Source organism: Primulina eburnea, chromosome 5, assembly GCF_022965805.1.
Source record: "Primulina eburnea isolate SZY01 chromosome 5, ASM2296580v1, whole genome shotgun sequence".
Lineage (NCBI taxonomy): Eukaryota > Viridiplantae > Streptophyta > Magnoliopsida > Lamiales > Gesneriaceae > Primulina > Primulina eburnea.
In genome coordinates this window covers 36,979,541-36,998,610 of record NC_133105.1, presented here as the reverse complement: position 1 = coordinate 36,998,610, position 19,070 = coordinate 36,979,541, and positions in this window count along the sequence as shown.

Below are 19,070 nucleotides of genomic sequence, written 5' to 3'. Positions count from 1 at the left end.
CTTGGGCAGAAAGGGTCGCGCCCGAGCGGTAAATTATTACCGCCCGAGCGCCGACCAAGATGTAAGAAAAGATGCCACGTTTCTTTTACATGCAAGTTTGTATATATATATATATATATATATATATATATATATATATATATATATACATGTACGATTCTTGCTTCAGAGGTAAGAAAGAAAAGAGAATTTCATCCGAAAATCCTTACGCCTTTTGTGAGAAATCCGTCCGTCTGTCTTTGAATCCGATTATAGTACTGTGTTCCTATCGACGCAGGCTACAACTGGACGTAAGTTTTGTTACGTTTAGACAAGATTTGAATTTATGATATTGTCAGAATTGAATATGATTCAGATATGGTGTTCCTGCTACAGTAGATATTATAGAATTGAAGTCAAATTGAAGAACAGATTGTTTCTGTATTTGTTATGATTTTCGAAAGATATGGACAGAGATTCGATATCAGATTTGTGTTATCGTTGAGATTAGGAGTTATGTCAGTATTGATTATGAGTTTTGGTATTATATCTGTGATGTTTGGATTGACGGGATTATCGAGACAATATTATTATACCGTCGAAAACATCAGTTGATCGATATTGATCAGAGTCGGTATTGATTTAGATTGTATTATGATACCGTATGTCGATTGACATTGATCAGAGTATATTTTGATTTAAATATTGATCAGAGCATGTTCCGGATTGGGTTATTTATTGATATTGTGACTGTTCAATATTGTGATTACCAGATTTGGGAATGGACCGAGATAGAGTCGGGAATTCTTCTTCATCTTCTGAACGAGAAGAGAAAGGTATAAGTCAATGTGGTATTGGGAGATGGACTTGAGTCGGTTTAGACTTGGGTTTCCCTAAATCACATACTTTACTTTATTGCATTGATATTTGCATTGATTGATTGTTATACTTGTTTTCTTGAGTTATAGATTTTAGGTATTAGAAGAGTAATCTTATGACAGAAGTGCCGTTAGTGGGGGATCGCCACGGGCACATTGCACGATGTCATAAGATGGTGTATTGGCGGTTGTGCCAAAGACTGTCACTGGATGTTTGGCTATCGATGTGGATAGGATTGTGGCTTTTTCTATTACTGTTAATCTGTAGTAGCCCGAATTCCAAATTGGGTAATTAACGGATTAATGGTGATTAAGAAGGTTTAATGTGTAATTTTGACCGTGGTCATGATCGGACGGACCGAAGATGGTTCGGTAGCACCGACGCGTTCGGACGATCCGAAGTGAGTTCGGTGGATCCGATCATGAGGTGTCAAGAGCCTATGGACACGTGGGAGTTCGGACGTTCCGAAGTGAGTTCGGTGGATCCGATCATGAGGTGTCAAGAGCTGATGGACACGTGGTAGTTCGGACGTTCCGAAGTGTAGGTTCGGTGGATCCGATCGTGAGGTGTCAAGAGCTGATGGACACGTAGGAGTTCGGACGTTCCGAAGTGAGTTCGGTGGATCCGAACATAGCCTATAAATAGTGCTCGGATTTCCTCATTTTGTATTGACAATCCTTGAGTTGTGTCTCATATTTGAGAGATTTGGAAGGTTTCTAAGGTTAGTTTCCGGTCGAGCGATAGCCAAGAGCTGCCAGGATTGGTAGTGTAGCGACGCCTGAGTTACGAGGCAATCGACATCAAAGGGCTGTCGACGGACGAAGGTAAACCCTAAACCTTTGGTAGTACTAGGGAGTACTGGTTTTGCTAGTTGAGCATGGTAGTATTGTTCATTGGGTGCTTTTGATGCATAGGCTTGTTCTAGACCTGATTAGCGGTGTTGCGTAAGGCTAGGCTTGCTGTGATAGAGGTACGAAAGTACTATCCGAGATATCCTGGTTGAGTATACATTCTTATATGTGTTGCATGATTTTGTGGTGCATTGATATATGTCATATGATGCATGCTATTATGTCACGTTTATTACTGCACGTTGCATTTCATGTTGAGCCGTATCTTCTTCGAGATAGCCTTTACTGTTGAGCTGTATCTCTTTCGAGATAAGCTATATCTTGTGGGGCCGCTCAGCCCTGTCTTGTCTTGTGGACGCATGGACACCGAGAGTACACAGTGGCCGACGGGTCGGGAGGGCTTCGGTGATCCGGGACATTTTAGGTCCACGTCTGTTCTTGCAGTGGATGCAGTGACCCAGAGGTTGGACCGCGCGGCACTATCCACTTGGCGCCTCTAGACTGAGCATTTTGAGATCTTTTGTGACTCCTGTTTCTTGACTACCCTGGTATCATATCATAGCATGTGCATTTCATATAGGTTTGTATACTCATGCTTTTGTACTGGGCGTTCTTATCGCTCACGTCCTCGGTTTTTGTTTATCTTGGACACCCCATTCCCTCGGGGCAGGCCTCAGGTTGGACAGCTCGGGAAGAGCAGGAGGAGGACAGTGAGTATCTGGTTGGTTTAGTTTTCAGTACTATTCTATTTCGTTATGGTTGTACCGAATATATTTTGAGTTCTTCTGATTTCGATTGGGTTGTATAACTATCATTTGTTGGTATTTCCGCTGTTATCTCTGATTTTTATTAATTAAGTTAAGTTGCATGCTTAGTTCTTGACTAGTAGGTGATTCTGGAACGGGTCACTACATTTATGGTATCAGAGCATGCTTACGATTTTGGGATATAGATTCTGTTTTGGGATTTTTCGTGGACCATTTTACCATTTCCCCTATTCTATCTTGTAGCGATGGCTGACCACTTTGGTGATGAGAGTAGTCAGGGGAGTGTAGGTCGTTGGGGTGACCAGGACGATCGTAGACGTCATTCTTTCCGTTTCTACTCCGATGGATCATTCGGTGTTAGCTAAGCGTCTAGTGATGGGTTGTCCCTTAGATTTTGAGGGTAACGATGTTGTTATTTCGTTTTGTTCATCCTCTAAGCTTGATTTCGTAAGGGGGGGAGAATGTAGTAGCCCGAATTCCAAATTGGGTAATTAACGGATTAATGGTGATTAAGAAGGTTTAATGTGTAATTTTGACCGTGGTCATGATCGGACGGACCGAAGATGGTTCGGTAGCACCGACGCGTTCGGACGATCCGAAGTGAGTTCGGTGGATCCGATCATGAGGTGTCAAGAGCCTATGGACACGTGGGAGTTCGGACGTTCCGAAGTGAGTTCGGTGGATCCGATCATGAGGTGTCAAGAGCTGATGGACACGTGGTAGTTCGGACGTTCCGAAGTGTAGGTTCGGTGGATCCGATCGTGAGGTGTCAAGAGCTGATGGACACGTAGGAGTTCGGACGTTCCGAAGTGGGTTCGGTGGATCCGAACATAGCCTATAAATAGTGCTCGGATTTCCTCATTTTGTATTGATAATCCTTGAGTTGTGTCTCATATTTGAGAGATTTGGAAGGTTTCTAAGGTTAGTTTCCGGTCGAGCGATAGCCAAGAGCTGCCAGGATTGGTAGTGTAGCGACGCCTGAGTTACGAGGCAATCGACATCAAAGGGCTGTCGACGGACGAAGGTAAACCCTAAACCTTTGGTAGTACTAGGGAGTACTGGTTTTGCTAGTTGAGCATGGTAGTATTGTTCATTGGGTGCTTTTGATGCATAGGCTTGTTCTAGACCTGATTAGCGGTGTTGCGTAAGGCTAGGCTTGCTGTGATAGAGGTACGAAAGTACTATCCGAGATATCCTGGTTGAGTATACATTCTTATATGTGTTGCATGATTTTGTGGTGCATTGATATATGTCATATGATGCATGCTATTATGTCACGTTTATTACTGCACGTTGCATTTCATGTTGAGCCGTATCTTCTTCGAGATAGCCTTTACTGTTGAGCTGTATCTCTTTCGAGATAAGCTATATCTTGTGGGGCCGCTCAGCCCTGTCTTGTCTTGTGGACGCATGGACACCGAGAGTACACAGTGGCCGACGGGTCGGGAGGGCTTCGGTGATCCGGGACATTTTAGGTCCACGTCTGTTCTTGCAGTGGATGCAGTGACCCAGAGGTTGGACCGCGCGGCACTATCCACTTGGCGCCTCTAGACTGAGCATTTTGAGATCTTTTGTGACTCCTGTTTCTTGACTACCCTGGTATCATATCATAGCATGTGCATTTCATATAGGTTTGTATACTCATGCTTTTGTACTGGGCGTTCTTATCGCTCACGTCCTCGGTTTTTGTTTATCTTGGACACCCCATTCCCTCGGGGCAGGCCTCAGGTTGGACAGCTCGGGAAGAGCAGGAGGAGGACAGTGAGTATCTGGTTGGTTTAGTTTTCAGTACTATTCTATTTCGTTATGGTTGTACCGAATATATTTTGAGTTCTTCTGATTTCGATTGGGTTGTATAACTATCATTTGTTGGTATTTCCGCTGTTATCTCTGATTTTTATTAATTAAGTTAAGTTGCATGCTTAGTTCTTGACTAGTAGGTGATTCTGGAACGGGTCACTACATTTATGGTATCAGAGCATGCTTACGATTTTGGGATATAGATTCTATTTTGGGATTTTTCGTGGACCATTTTACCATTTCCCCTATTCTATCTTGTAGCGATGGCTGACCACTTTGGTGATGAGAGTAGTCAGGGGAGTGTAGGTCGTTGGGGTGACCAGGACGATCGTAGACGTCATTCTTTCCGTTTCTACTCCGATGGATCATTCGGTGTTAGCTAAGCGTCTAGTGATGGGTTGTCCCTTAGATTTTGAGGGTAACGATGTTGTTATTTCGTTTTGTTCATCCTCTAAGCTTGATTTCGAGGACGAAATCGTTTTAAGGTGGGGAGAATGTAGTAGCCCGAATTCCAAATTGGGTAATTAACGGATTAATGGTGATTAAGAAGGTTTAATGTGTAATTTTGACCGTGGTCATGATCGGACGGACCGAAGATGGTTCGGTAGCACCGACGCGTTCGGACGATCCGAAGTGAGTTCGGTGGATCCGATCATGAGGTGTCAAGAGCCTATGGACACGTGGGAGTTCGGACGTTCCGAAGTGAGTTCGGTGGATCCGATCATGAGGTGTCAAGAGCTGATGGACACGTGGTAGTTCGGACGTTCCGAAGTGTAGGTTCGGTGGATCCGATCGTGAGGTGTCAAGAGCTGATGGACACGTAGGAGTTCGGACGTTCCGAAGTGGGTTCGGTGGATCCGAACATAGCCTATAAATAGTGCTCGGATTTCCTCATTTTGTATTGACAATCCTTGAGTTGTGTCTCATATTTGAGAGATTTGGAAGGTTTCTAAGGTTAGTTTCCGGTCGAGCGATAGCCAAGAGCTGCCAGGATTGGTAGTGTAGCGACGCCTGAGTTACGAGGCAATCGACATCAAAGGGCTGTCGACGGACGAAGGTAAACCCTAAACCTTTGGTAGTACTAGGGAGTACTGGTTTTGCTAGTTGAGCATGGTAGTATTGTTCATTGGGTGCTTTTGATGCATAGGCTTGTTCTAGACCTGATTAGCGGTGTTGCGTAAGGCTAGGCTTGCTGTGATAGAGGTACGAAAGTACTATCCGAGATATCCTGGTTGAGTATACATTCTTATATGTGTTGCATGATTTTGTGGTGCATTGATATATGTCATATGATGCATGCTATTATGTCACGTTTATTACTGCACGTTGCATTTCATGTTGAGCCGTATCTTCTTCGAGATAGCCTTTACTGTTGAGCTGTATCTCTTTCGAGATAAGCTATATCTTGTGGGGCCGCTCAGCCCTGTCTTGTCTTGTGGACGCATGGACACCGAGAGTACACAGTGGCCGACGGGTCGGGAGGGCTTCGGTGATCCGGGACATTTTAGGTCCACGTCTGTTCTTGCAGTGGATGCAGTGACCCAGAGGTTGGACCGCGCGGCACTATCCACTTGGCGCCTCTAGACTGAGCATTTTGAGATCTTTTGTGACTCCTGTTTCTTGACTACCCTGGTATCATATCATAGCATGTGCATTTCATATAGGTTTGTATACTCATGCTTTTGTACTGGGCGTTCTTATCGCTCACGTCCTCGGTTTTTGTTTATCTTGGACACCCCATTCCCTCGGGGCAGGCCTCAGGTTGGACAGCTCGGGAAGAGCAGGAGGAGGACAGTGAGTATCTGGTTGGTTTAGTTTTCAGTACTATTCTATTTCGTTATGGTTGTACCGAATATATTTTGAGTTCTTATGATTTCGATTGGGTTGTATAACTATCATTTGTTGGTATTTCCGCTGTTATCTCTGATTTTTATTAATTAAGTTAAGTTGCATGCTTAGTTCTTGACTAGTAGGTGATTCTGGAACGGGTCACTACATAATCAGTATTGTATCGATGTGGATAGATTAGTAGCTCTTCTATTACTGTTAATCGATGTCATATCGATGTGGATAGAATTAGAGTTGCTTTTATTACTGTTAATCGGTACTATATTGATGTGGATAGAATAATAGCTTCCTCTATTACTGGTAATCGATACCGTATCGATGTGAATAGAACTGGAGTCTTTTCTATTACTGTTGATCGATACCATATCGGCGTGGATAGAACTGGAGTCTTTTCTATTACTGCTAGTCGATATACGCATGCCAACTTCTGGAACCGGGATCCCTAGACTAGGATTGAGTCTAGTCTGAATTTTGTAGCTACGAGTATAGTTGACAGTGTGTTATTGATAATGTTTCAGATTCGTTACATATTGTTGATACCTGATTACATGCTTTATATTTGTTATATGATTGCATGTTTCATTGATTTATGCTGGGAGTTATTCTCACCGGTTTATCCGGCTGTTGTCTTGTCTGTATGTGTACTTGACAACAGGTGGGACAGGTTCAAGGTCGAGGAGATGAGGAGAGATCGAGTTAGAGTGGAGACTTCGGACTTTGATCTGAGATAGGGTTTGAACAATTGATATTAGATGTTAAACTCTAGTTTGAATAAATGTTTTGTAATACAGGATTTGTATTTTATATACTGAGATGTATATATGTTTTATTTCATTACGTTCCGCAATTTAAAAAGAAAAATTTTTAGACCCTGTTTTATAATTGATTAATTAGTCCCAATGATGATTAAGAACTTGATTAGCGTCCGGGTCCCCACAACAGGTCCTTCTGTATTCAGTAGATCCACTGAAATCGAGTTTAGTCTTGACAGATTGGTCAGTATTATACAAGTTGGCTGATGTTTGCCTAGATAAGATTTCAGAATTGAGTTATATCAGAAAGATAAATTTCAGAAATTGAATGGAGATCAGACATTGATTGTATGCTAGATTCAGTACAGAATGATATTGAATATAAAGAATAATACATACCGAATTGAAAGAATTGAATATTTGAAGATTATAGTGAATATTCTGAGAATTAGAATTCTTGTATACATAAATTGTTCAGATAGGTATTTTGTTTGAAACAGATTGTATTCAGAATAGATGGTATCTGATTTTAGTATACCGATTGATTTTGAGACAGTTGATATTGTGATCAGTGACTGATCTGATACCGATATCAGAAAGATCAGAACGTCAGAAAGGTCAGAATTGTCAGAAATTGATATTATATGAGTTGACAGATTATCTGATATGATTGTGTTTTGAACTGCTTGAGAATGATTGCTTCTAGATCAGTATTTTATACAGATTGTATTGTGTGGGGAGCATATTGTATTTGCAGATGATATATATAGCAGTGGATCAGAATGGCATGAAGATCTGATTGATTTGTCAGAATTGATAGTATTGTTAGAATTTACAATCCTATATATTTACTAGATTAGTATAGATTATTGTTATTCTGAATCAGTATTGATACAGATTTTATGAACCGTTGAGAGTATATACAGTTCAACTTGTATCAGAAATGAATTCAAGAATTTCAGCCGTTCAGAAACGTGATCAGAGTGGTCAGAACAGTATTTCGATAATCAGAGCAGAGTATCGGTCAGAGAAACAGATATGTGATTGTGTGTTTTGTATTAGACTGATTGTGTTATGATATCAAAAGGTTTCAGAGTTGTATAACATAATTGATATTTATAATCAGAGCCGAATACCAGGTAGGTATTTTTCTTTAAATTTTATTATTAATTGATTTGTTTATACCGAATAGTTTGAATCTGAAATTACAGACACTGTCAGAAATGCATTGTAGTGGATTCAATGTTCATTTTGCTGACTGAGAATGTATGAGATTCGAACAGACATGTATGATATAGATAGATTAAATCAGTTATAACAGAATTTGTACTGAAATGCTAGCAGAAATTGTACAGATATGTCTGAATCGCTAACAGAAGAAGACAGAAAGATAGAAATCAGAAGATTATTACAGATTTTGTATATTTCTGAATAGAAATGGGAGTACATTTCTATGGCTTTCGTAATGAAAGTACCGTCATTTTCTCCAGATTGAGATATGATATGATTATGATTGACAGATTACTCAATCCATATCTATCAGCTTGTACCAGACTACGTACAAACAGAACTAGATGACGTAGATCGATGTCAAAGAATTGTTCAGATGGAACAGAAAATTTAAGTAGATTATATGAGATTGTGATTTTGATTGAGTTTGTACTTGTGATAGAAGATATCATGAGCTCTCTCGCAGATTTTTCACAGATTGACAGATAGTCAGAGGGTATTATCCAGATATTGGAAGATATTGGTAGAATTTTGGTGCTGGATGTTAGCACTAGTTGTTATGATTTATTGTCACTGTATGACTTACTACATGACAATAGCTATTAAGATAGTTCAGAATGGATAGAATTAATAAACCAACGTCGGATGGTGATGATTGGTACTTGAAGTCGAAGATAGAATAGATATTTGATTGGGATAAACATATGACATAACAATTGCTGCTATTGCTTTGTTACGAACGAATAAATGGGCATATACGGATGTTGTATAGCCAGTAATGCGAGATGGATTCTGTCATAATGATTTTGAGAAGTATTATGATATTAGAATTCTTGAATTCTTATTTCAGACTAGAATCAGAGATGGATCAAAGAAAAATACCTCAGAATGATGTTAGTGAGATGAGTTTGGATGTTAAACTCTATTATACATTTCTTCTGGTATATCAGAATTGATTGCTTGTGATTTCGAGGATGAACTCAGATCTAAGAGGGAGAGAAATGTAATGCCCGAAAATTAATTCCTGTAATCAGACGGTGAATAATTGATATGATTGAGATTATACGAAAGTGAATGATGTAGCCGAGGCATTGCGAGACCAGATTGGGGCAAAGTATACTAATTACACGAGTGTTGGACAGAAGTAGTGGCGCCCGAGCGGTAGATGACGACCGCCCGAGCGCCAATGTTCAACAAGAACAAGTTCGGGCAGAGAAGGTGGCGCTCTGGCGGTAGTTTTTGACCGCCCGAGCGCCAAGGGTACATTTCGAAAGGCTTGGGCAGAAAGGGTCGCGCCCGAGCGGTAAATTATTACCGCCCGAGCGCCGACCAAGATGTAAGAAAAGATGCCACGTTTCTTTTACATGCAAGTTTGTATATATATATATATATATACATGTACGATTCTTGCTTCAGAGGTAAGAAAGAAAAGAGAAATTCATCCGAAAATCCTTACGCCTTTTGTGAGAAATCCGTCCGTCTGTTTTTGAATCCGATTATAGTACTATGTTCCTATCAACGCAGGCTACAACTGGACGTAAGTTTTGTTACGTTTAGACAAGATTTGAATTTATGATATTGTCAGAATTGAATATGATTCAGATATGGTGTTCCTGCTACAGTAGATATTATAGAATTGAAGTCAGATTGAAGAATAGATTGTTTCTGTATTTGTTATGATTTTCGAAAGATATTGACAGAGATTCGATATCAGATTTGTGTTATCGTTGAGATTAGGAGTTATGTCAGTATTGATTATGAGTTTTGGTATTATATCTGTGATGTTTGGATTGACGAGATTATCGAGACAATATTATTATACCGTCGAAAACATCAGTTGATCGATATTGATCATAGTCGGTATTGATTTAGATTGTATTATGATACCGTATGTCGATTGACATTGATCAGAGTATATTTTGATTTAAATATTGATCAGAGCATGTTCCGGATTGGGTTATTTATTGATATTGTGACTGTTCAATATTGTGATTACCAGATTTGGGAATGGACCGAGATAAAGTCGGGAATTCTTCTTCATCTTCTGAACGAGAAGAGAAAGGTATAAGTCAATGTGGTATTGGGAGATGGACTTGAGTTGGGTTAGACTTGGGTTTCCCTAAATCACATACTTTACTTTATTGCATTGATATTTGCATTGATTGATTATTATACTTGTTTTCTTGAGTTATAGATTTCAGGTATTAGAAGAGTAATCTTATGACAGAAGTGCCGTTATTGGGGGATCGCCACAGGCACGTTGCACGATGTCATAAGATGGTGTATTGGCGGTTGTGCCAAAGACTGTCACTGGATGTTTGGCTATCGATGTGGATAGGATGGTGGCTTTTTCTATTACTGTTAATCAGTATTGTATCGATGTGGATAGATTAGTAGCTCTTCTATTACTGTTAATCGATGTCATATCGATGTGGATAGAATTAGAGTTGCTTCTATTACTGTTAATCGGTACTATATTGATGTGGATAGAATAATAGCTTCCTCTATTACTGGTAATTGATACCGTATCGATGTGAATAGAACTGGAGTCTTTTCTATTACTGTTGATCGATACCATATCGGCGTGGATAGAACTGGAGTCTTTTCTATTACTGCTAGTCGATATACGCATGCCAACTTCTGGAACCGGGATCCCTAGACTAGGATTGAGTCTAGTCTGAATTTTGTAGCTACGAGTATAGTTGACAGTGTGTTATTGATTATGTTTCAGATTCGTTACATATTGTTGATACCTGATTACATGCTTTATATTTGTTATATGACTGCATGTTTCATTGATTTATACTGGGAGTTATTCTCACCGGTTTATCGGCTGTTGTCTTGTCTGTATGTGTACTTGACAACAGGTGGGATAGGTTCAGGGTCGAGGAGATGAGGAGAGATCGAGTTAGAGTGGAGACTTCGGACTTTGATCTGAGATAGGGTTTGAACAATTGATATTAGATGTTAAACTCTAGTTTGAATAAATGTTTTGTAATACAGGATTTGTATTTTATATACTGAGATGTATATATGTTTTATTTCACTACGTTCCGCAATTTAAAAAGAAAAATTTTTAGACCCTGTTTTATAATTGATTAATTAGTCCCAATGATGATTAAGAACTTGATTAGCGTCCGGGTCCCCACACCATTAGTCCTTATGACCCGGGACAACACTGAGGCTCTATATGCTAGGGTTGTGCTTTGACTCGTTTACCGGCTCAAGGAGAGTTATCAGGTGGCGAGGATGGGTATAGTTGCGACACATATAGGAGCCAGTGCATTGTAGTCGTGGATTCACCGCTCACCTGTGGGTGTGGATATCCTATGTGATCTAATGAAATAATAGTGCATGGAATCTCTGGCCATAGTATGAGATGTACGTTGGAGAAAGAGTTCTCCAATAGTACACGCGATGTCACTATTATAGTTATCACATAGTTATCGAATTAAGATGCAACCCTCGATGAACCTATGGTTGCATATTCGATCGGGATATATTAGATGAAGGGACCGTACTGTACGCTAATCATAATCTACTGGTTCTTGCAGGCACTATCAGTGATACCTAGGGGATCATGGGGCGATGCTACTATTTATTTCACTGCAAGAAGTCCGGACATAAGAAATTATATGCGTCAGAAATGTTCTGGAAATGATAAGTGAATGTCCGAGTAAACATGATTTCAACAACAAACAAAAGAAAGTTAGATGATCCAAATCCCACACAAATATGACACGCTAGACTTGGTCATATTTCCCAAAGAAGGATGCACAAGCTAGTGGAAGAAGGCATGTTTGACTTGTCAGACATAAATTCTCTACATGCTTGTAAGTCCTGTCTAAAAGGAAAAATGACTAAGACTCCATTCAATTGAAACGTGGAACGTGTACATGGTCTACTGGATCTGATCCACACAGACGTTTGTGGCCCGCTAAGTGTTAGCACAAAATATGGGCAGTCCTACTTCATTACCATTACTGATGACCATTCGAGGAATGGTTATGTTTATTTGATAAAAAAAAATATATGAAGCATTTGAAAAGTTCAAAGAATTCCGATCTCAAGTAGAAAATCAACAAGAAAGAAGTATTAAGGCACTTCGATCTGATCGAGTTGAGAATACTTAAGTGCTTAATTTTTGGGTTATCTAAAAGAGAATGAGATTCTCTCACAGTGGATTCCACCAGCAACACCACAATTGAATGGTGTTTCTGAACGTCGAAATTGAACCTTGATGGACATGGTTCGATCTATGATGTGATTCACTGAATTGCCTATATCGTTTTGGAAATTTGCACTTGAAACTGCGGCAATGTTGTTGAATAATGTCCATACAAAAGCAATGGATAAAACACCATATGAGATATGGATGGGAAAAACTCCCAAATATTCTAAGAGAATACGGGGATGTCATGCTTACGTGAAGCAGACAGTTGGAGATAAATTGGATAGTAGATCCACTTTGTGATACTTTGTAGGATATCCAAAAGAATTCTGTTAGATATTATTTCTATCGTCCCAATGAAGCAAAAGTGTTTGTTTTAAGAAATGCCACTTTTTTGGAAAAAGAATTTCTATTAAATAGAAAAAGGCAAGATGATAGAACTTGAAGAAATTCAAGATACTCCCTCAACTATAGTAGTTGAACCTAATCTCCAACAACCAGTAGTTGAAGTACAAGCTCTTAGGAGGTCTGATACTGTTATTAGACCACCTGCTAGATATACGCTTCTTCATGAACAAGACCATGATGAGTCTTGTGTTGGATATGATCCAATGAACTTTATGGAAGCAATATCTGATACTGATTCAACCAAATGGCTTGAAGCCATGCAGTCAAAAATGGACTCTATGCATTCAAACCAAGTCTGGACATTGGTGGATCAACCTGAGGTAATCGTTCCTATAGGGTGCAAATGAATCTACAAAAGAAAACTTGGGGCGAATGGGAAGGTAGTGACCTTCAAAGCAAGGTTGGTTGCAAAAGATTATACTCAAAGGCAAGGAGTTGACTGTGAGGAAATTTTTCACCAATTGCTATGTTTAAGTCCATTAGATTACTACTAGCCATAGAATCATGGTATGACTATGAGATATGGAAAACGGATGGAAAGACTGCATTCCTCAATGGAGACATCAAAGAAGAAACTTATATGTCTCAACCTGAGGGATACACATCAGTAGAAAGTGAGCATAAGGTATGCAAATTTCAGAGATCAATATATGGTCTCAAGCAGGCGTCAAGGAGTTGGAACCTCAGATTTGATAGCACTATCAAAGAGTTTGGTTTTGCTAAGAATCCTGAGGAACCATGTGTGTACAAGAAAGTTAGTGGGAGTGCAGTGACATTCCTAGTACTTTACTTTGATGATATCCTGCTCATTGGGAATAATGTAGGATTACTGCAATCAACTAAAGTATGGTTAGCCAATAAATTCTCCATGAAAGACATGTGTGAAGCATCCTACATATTGGGAATACGAATCTATAGAGATAGATCAAAGAGAATGCTCGGACTCACCCAAGCCACCATATCGATACCATTATAAAACGATTCTCTATGGAAGAGTCCAAGAGAGGATACTTACCGATGTGTCATGGTATTACTCTATCCAAAACTGATGAAGAGATAGAGATGATGACACGTATTTTATATGCGTCAGCCATTGGTAGTATCATGTATGGTGTGATATAGACACGTCCTGATGTTTCTTACGCTCTGAGTGTTACAAGCAGATATCAGGAAAACCCTGGTCCAATGTATTGGAAGACCGTGAAAGATATTCTTAAGCACTTGAAAAGGACTAAGAACTTGTTCATGGTCTATGGGGTGGAGAATTGAAATTGGAAGGCTACACTGATTCTAGCTTCCAATGTGACGTAGATGATTCGAAATCGACCTCTGGCTTTCTATTCATGCTTAATGGTGCGGCTGTCTCTTGGAAAAGTTCCAAGTAAGACACCGTTGCGGATTCCACCACTAAAGCAGAATATATTGCTGCATCTGATGCAGCCAAAGAGGTAGTCTGGATGAGGAATTTTGTCCAAGAGTTGGGCGTTATTCCTAATAGAGTTGATACAGTCCCGTCGTACTGTGACAACACTGGTGCCATTGCGCAAGCAAAGGAACCAAGGTCTCATCAACGATCCAAACATGTATTGAGGAAGTTCCACATCATACGGGAGATTGTGGGAAGAGGAAACAAATCAGTCGAAAGACTTCCCTCTGCAGATAATTTTGCTGATCCACTTACAAAGCCCTTGCCAGGACCATTGTTTCAGAAGCATCGCGAAGCAATGGGATTAAAGTTAAGGGTAGTTGGCTCTAGGGCATGTGGGAGATTGTTAGAGTAGATGCCCTGCAAGCCAACGGTTGGCTAGGGAATTTATTGACTCAAGTGAAGTAAACAATCTTTATTTTAATATAATTTAACTTTTTATGGTGTTGTTATACTTTATCTGTATACCCATGAAAACAACATAGATAAAGTCCTTGACTATGCTTTAATACAAATGAATCGTAATTCGATGTTGAAACTCATTTGTAAACACTGCATATTCTAAATTCGTTCCTAGTCGATTCAGCCGCCTAAAACAAGGATAAAGGCCGCTTGAGCTTGAGACTAGCATCTGTGATGTTGTGTGCTGCGTTTCTTGGTAAGGGCATAGAGATGTCCAAACATGCAGATGAGTAGTCAAATGATGATTATATCGAACAACCCTCGCTCGAACTTTCCAAGTGGTTATCATTCATCGAGAGGATAAGTCCGTGGTTATGATTGTACACCATTAGTCCTTACGTCCCGGGACAACACTGAGGCTCTATATGCTAGGGATGTGCTTTGACTCGTTTACCGGCTCTAGGAGAGTCATCAGGTGGCGAGGTTGGGTATAGTTGCGACACATATAGGAGCCAGTGCATTGTAGTCGGGGATTCACCCCTCACCTATGGGTGTGGATATCCTATGTGATCTAATGAAATAATAGTGCATGGAATCTCTTGCCATAGTATGAGATGTACATTGGAGAAGGAGTTCTCCAATAGTACACGCGATGCCACTATTATAGTTATCACATAGTTATCGAATTAATATGCAACCCTCGATGAACCAATGGTTGCATATTCGATCGGGATATATGAGATGAAGGGACCGTACTGTACGCTAATCATAATCTAATGGCTCTTGCAGGCACTATCAGTTATACCTAGGGGATCATGGGGCGATGCTACTAGACGCTCTTACCATGATCCGATAGGTGCTATCAGAAATGAGTTCTGACATTCTTGATCAAGGTGTTAATGAAAAGAATGGGTTTAACTAGGGTAAGCCCGAATAAACGATTATGTCCTGAATCACAAAGAGTTGTGAACCCACGGCTAGCTATATCCCTGAACCATTGAGGGTCACACAAGCACTGGATCGTTTGTTCCCGTTGAGAGAATAAATTCAAGTAGCTGAATTTATACATTATTATAGTAAACTCAAGGAGTTGAATTTATGATAATTAAATTTTGAGAAAATAAATTCAAGGAGTTGAATTTATAAGATAGTAAATTCAAGAAGTTGAATTTATGAAATTTGGAGAGAATAAATTCAAGGAGTTGAATTTATAAAATTTGAGGATTTAATTTATTAAACTCAAAAGTTGAGTTTATTAAATATTAAATTTTGGAGGTGATAAAATTCAAAGAGTTGAATTTACAATTTATATAATAAATTCAAATGTTGAATTTATAATGAGTTTAATTTATTAAACTCAAAAGTTGAGTTTATTAAATATTAAATTAAAATCTATGGTTAACTTAATTAATTGTATTAATTAAGTAAATGATGGATTAAAGATATAATAAGGATTTTATTATTCTTATTTGCACACCTTTCGAAAGTTTGGTCCATGATTTGAAAAGGAAAAGGACTTTGAGTTGGCATGCAATTTTAGAATCTTTAATTACCTTAATTAATGAGATTAATTAAGGAAATATTAGATTAGAAAATATGATAAGATTTTTGAATCTTATCTTACGTAAATGGGCATCAAAAAGATTTTTTTGCAATATATTTTTAAGAAACACACGGCTTCTTCAAGTATTTGACGGTAGCTCTCAAAAATTTCCTCCCGTTTTTTTTCTCTCCAATTCGGCCACTCAAAAGGTTTGAGGGTTGTGCCGGATTTTAGTGTTCTATCTCTACGCAAAATATCTTCTAATTTTCTAGTGCAAATTAGAAGAGTAACAAGTAATCTGGTCGTGGACCTGATTCGAAGATTAAAGAAGTAGATCGAAGAACGTTCGTAGAGATTTACAACAAGAGCTACGTCCGCTAATACCGGAGTAGTTGGTGCCAAGTGAAATTATTCACCAAATGTATAATTTTCAACTCCCTATGAATGGTTATGATAAAATCATACGAGCGTCTAAACATATTTTGATTGTCAAAATAAATAAAAATTTTAAAACTTCCACTGCGTTTGGGTGTGTAGAAAACCGGGATCCAACATACAAGTATTATATTCACACAGAAGACAGATCAGCTAAGAGACTTGAAAAGTTGTATGTCATCACTTTACTGCTTGGAACTCTATGCTGGCTGATTGACCGCCTTTTGTGCAAGAAAATCACAAGCTGGTACTTCAATCCTCAGGGCCATGCACTGTGTGGCACTTTTTGATGGGTTTCAACTCATACTTCGCCAATACGTTTCTGATGTTTTGCCGTGCTCATCAACGGGAATGGAACCCAAAAGTTTTTCGGAATTTTTCCCTACATCAAGATTCAAAAACCAAAGTCCCAATAGAAGCTATAACTCATCCTAACCATGTCTCTTACACGTGGAAGTAGTACGAGCTTGCTACATGCTGTCTAGCAAACGCTGGTCCTCACAACTAATTTTTGTTCTTGTTTTCATTCGTTTGAAGATTGCAATTTAAGTTAATTTGTTGGGACTAGGGAGTAATTTTGGTTGTTTTGGTTAGATTTTGACATTATAGCATTATGGTGATGTGTACAATATTTATAAACTATCTCACAATAGATTGAACTATAGAATGATTAACTGATGTCTTAAATGTTGAGATTTTACTTTTTCCTCTTGCGTATGGATTTTACAATCAGTGATGTGATCTCAAAAAATGTTATATTTGTGAGCACGTGTAGATATTGTTTGTGTAGAGGCTCGTATTTTGTATTTGTAAATTTGCGGAATTTTTTTAAATTTTTTTTTAAAAGTAAATAACTTGCCTCATTCATAAAATAAACTGATAAAAATTTTAAATGTTCAAAGTAGCAGCGGAAGTCAATACTGTTTTTCAAAATGACAACTTAAAATAATTCATCAACGTGAAAACTGAATTTTAATAAAAATAGTGAGTGCTGAAAATGAGGTCATCGGATTCCTACTACTGCCGAGCCAAGCTAGCTTACTGGTCCCCGACCTCAGCAGTACCTACAACAATCAAGTCTAGTGAGTCTAAAAACCCAACATGCATATATCGTGAAAAACAAGTAAAGTATATCATAAAGTTTCATGCCATGTGTGGGGACCCGGACGCTAATCATCTTCTTAATCATCTTTGGGGTTTAATTATCAGTTAAGATAAACAGGGTCTAAAAAAATTTTCTTTTAAAATGCGGAAGGTAATGGAATCAATCTATTATACAAACTAGTATAATAATACAAATCTTGTATAACATGCATCTGATTTAAAACTAGGTTCAACTACTACAATCAAGTAATAAAACCTATCTACATCCAAGTCCGTGATCACCACTCTAATTTCGATCTATCCTCATCTTCTGGACCCTGATCCTGCCCCACCTGTTGCCATGCACACATACAAAACAAGACAACAGCCGGATAACTCCGGTGAGATATAAATATCCCAGTATAAACAATGTATACATGCAATCATATAAAACATATATAAAAGCATCAACAAACATCAAAACATGTATCTAATCTGACTACATGAATCGATGACTCGTGATCTAATCTTATCTTATCTCAATTCTAGGGATCCCAATCTAATTTAGACTTTGGTATGCTGTATCGAATGTGTCTGAGATAGACGTCGATCTACATCTGAAGCTCTTCGATACACCATAAGTCTAGAGTCTTAACGGTTCTGAGAAAGACTCGGCGGTTCTGCCCTAGCTAGGCTGTCTGCCCTAGACTCGGACTCTGACTCTATTCTAAGTCAATTCATTAACATATCAATCTGATAATCTGCAAATATCTATCCAATAAAATAAAGTATGTGATTTAGGGAAATTCAAGTCAAACCTAACTCGAGTTGTGCAATCCCGAATCAACATTTATTTATACCTTTCTCTTCGCGATCTGACGAAGATAAAGTCTCACCTTCAACTCTGTCCATACCCAATCTGGAAATGACAATATAAAACAGGCACAATATCAATATCAGTTCTGAACTCAAGACTGTCTCTGTAAATCTGAAACGATATATCGAGAATCATAATATCAATATTCCATTCTCAATTCAACTCCGAATCTGATTAATCTGAATTAACTCAAATCAGCGGCATAACGGCACAATCTCAGTATTCCCGTCAATACCATATCACCAGATATTAATTACAAATCATAACCCATATTAGATACAATTTGTAATCAGTCTATAATCCAAATCTATTCAATTTCAATTAATATAATCTGAAAAATCATAACAATTCCAGAATCAATCTGTTTCCTGATCTGACTTCGGTTCTACGATGTCTAACATGTCAAGAACATCATATATGAATTATATCAAATTCCTACAACATCATCTTTTCAAATGATAACAGAACTCAATAAAACTTACGTCCAGTTGTAGCTATTGACAAGAGAATCACAGAACCGTGTTCGGATCAAAATTCTGATAATCGAATCTTGCACAATAAATTTCTAGGCTTTGAGGAAATTTGAGAGAATAGCTATGGAGTTCGTTCGTTCTTGCTG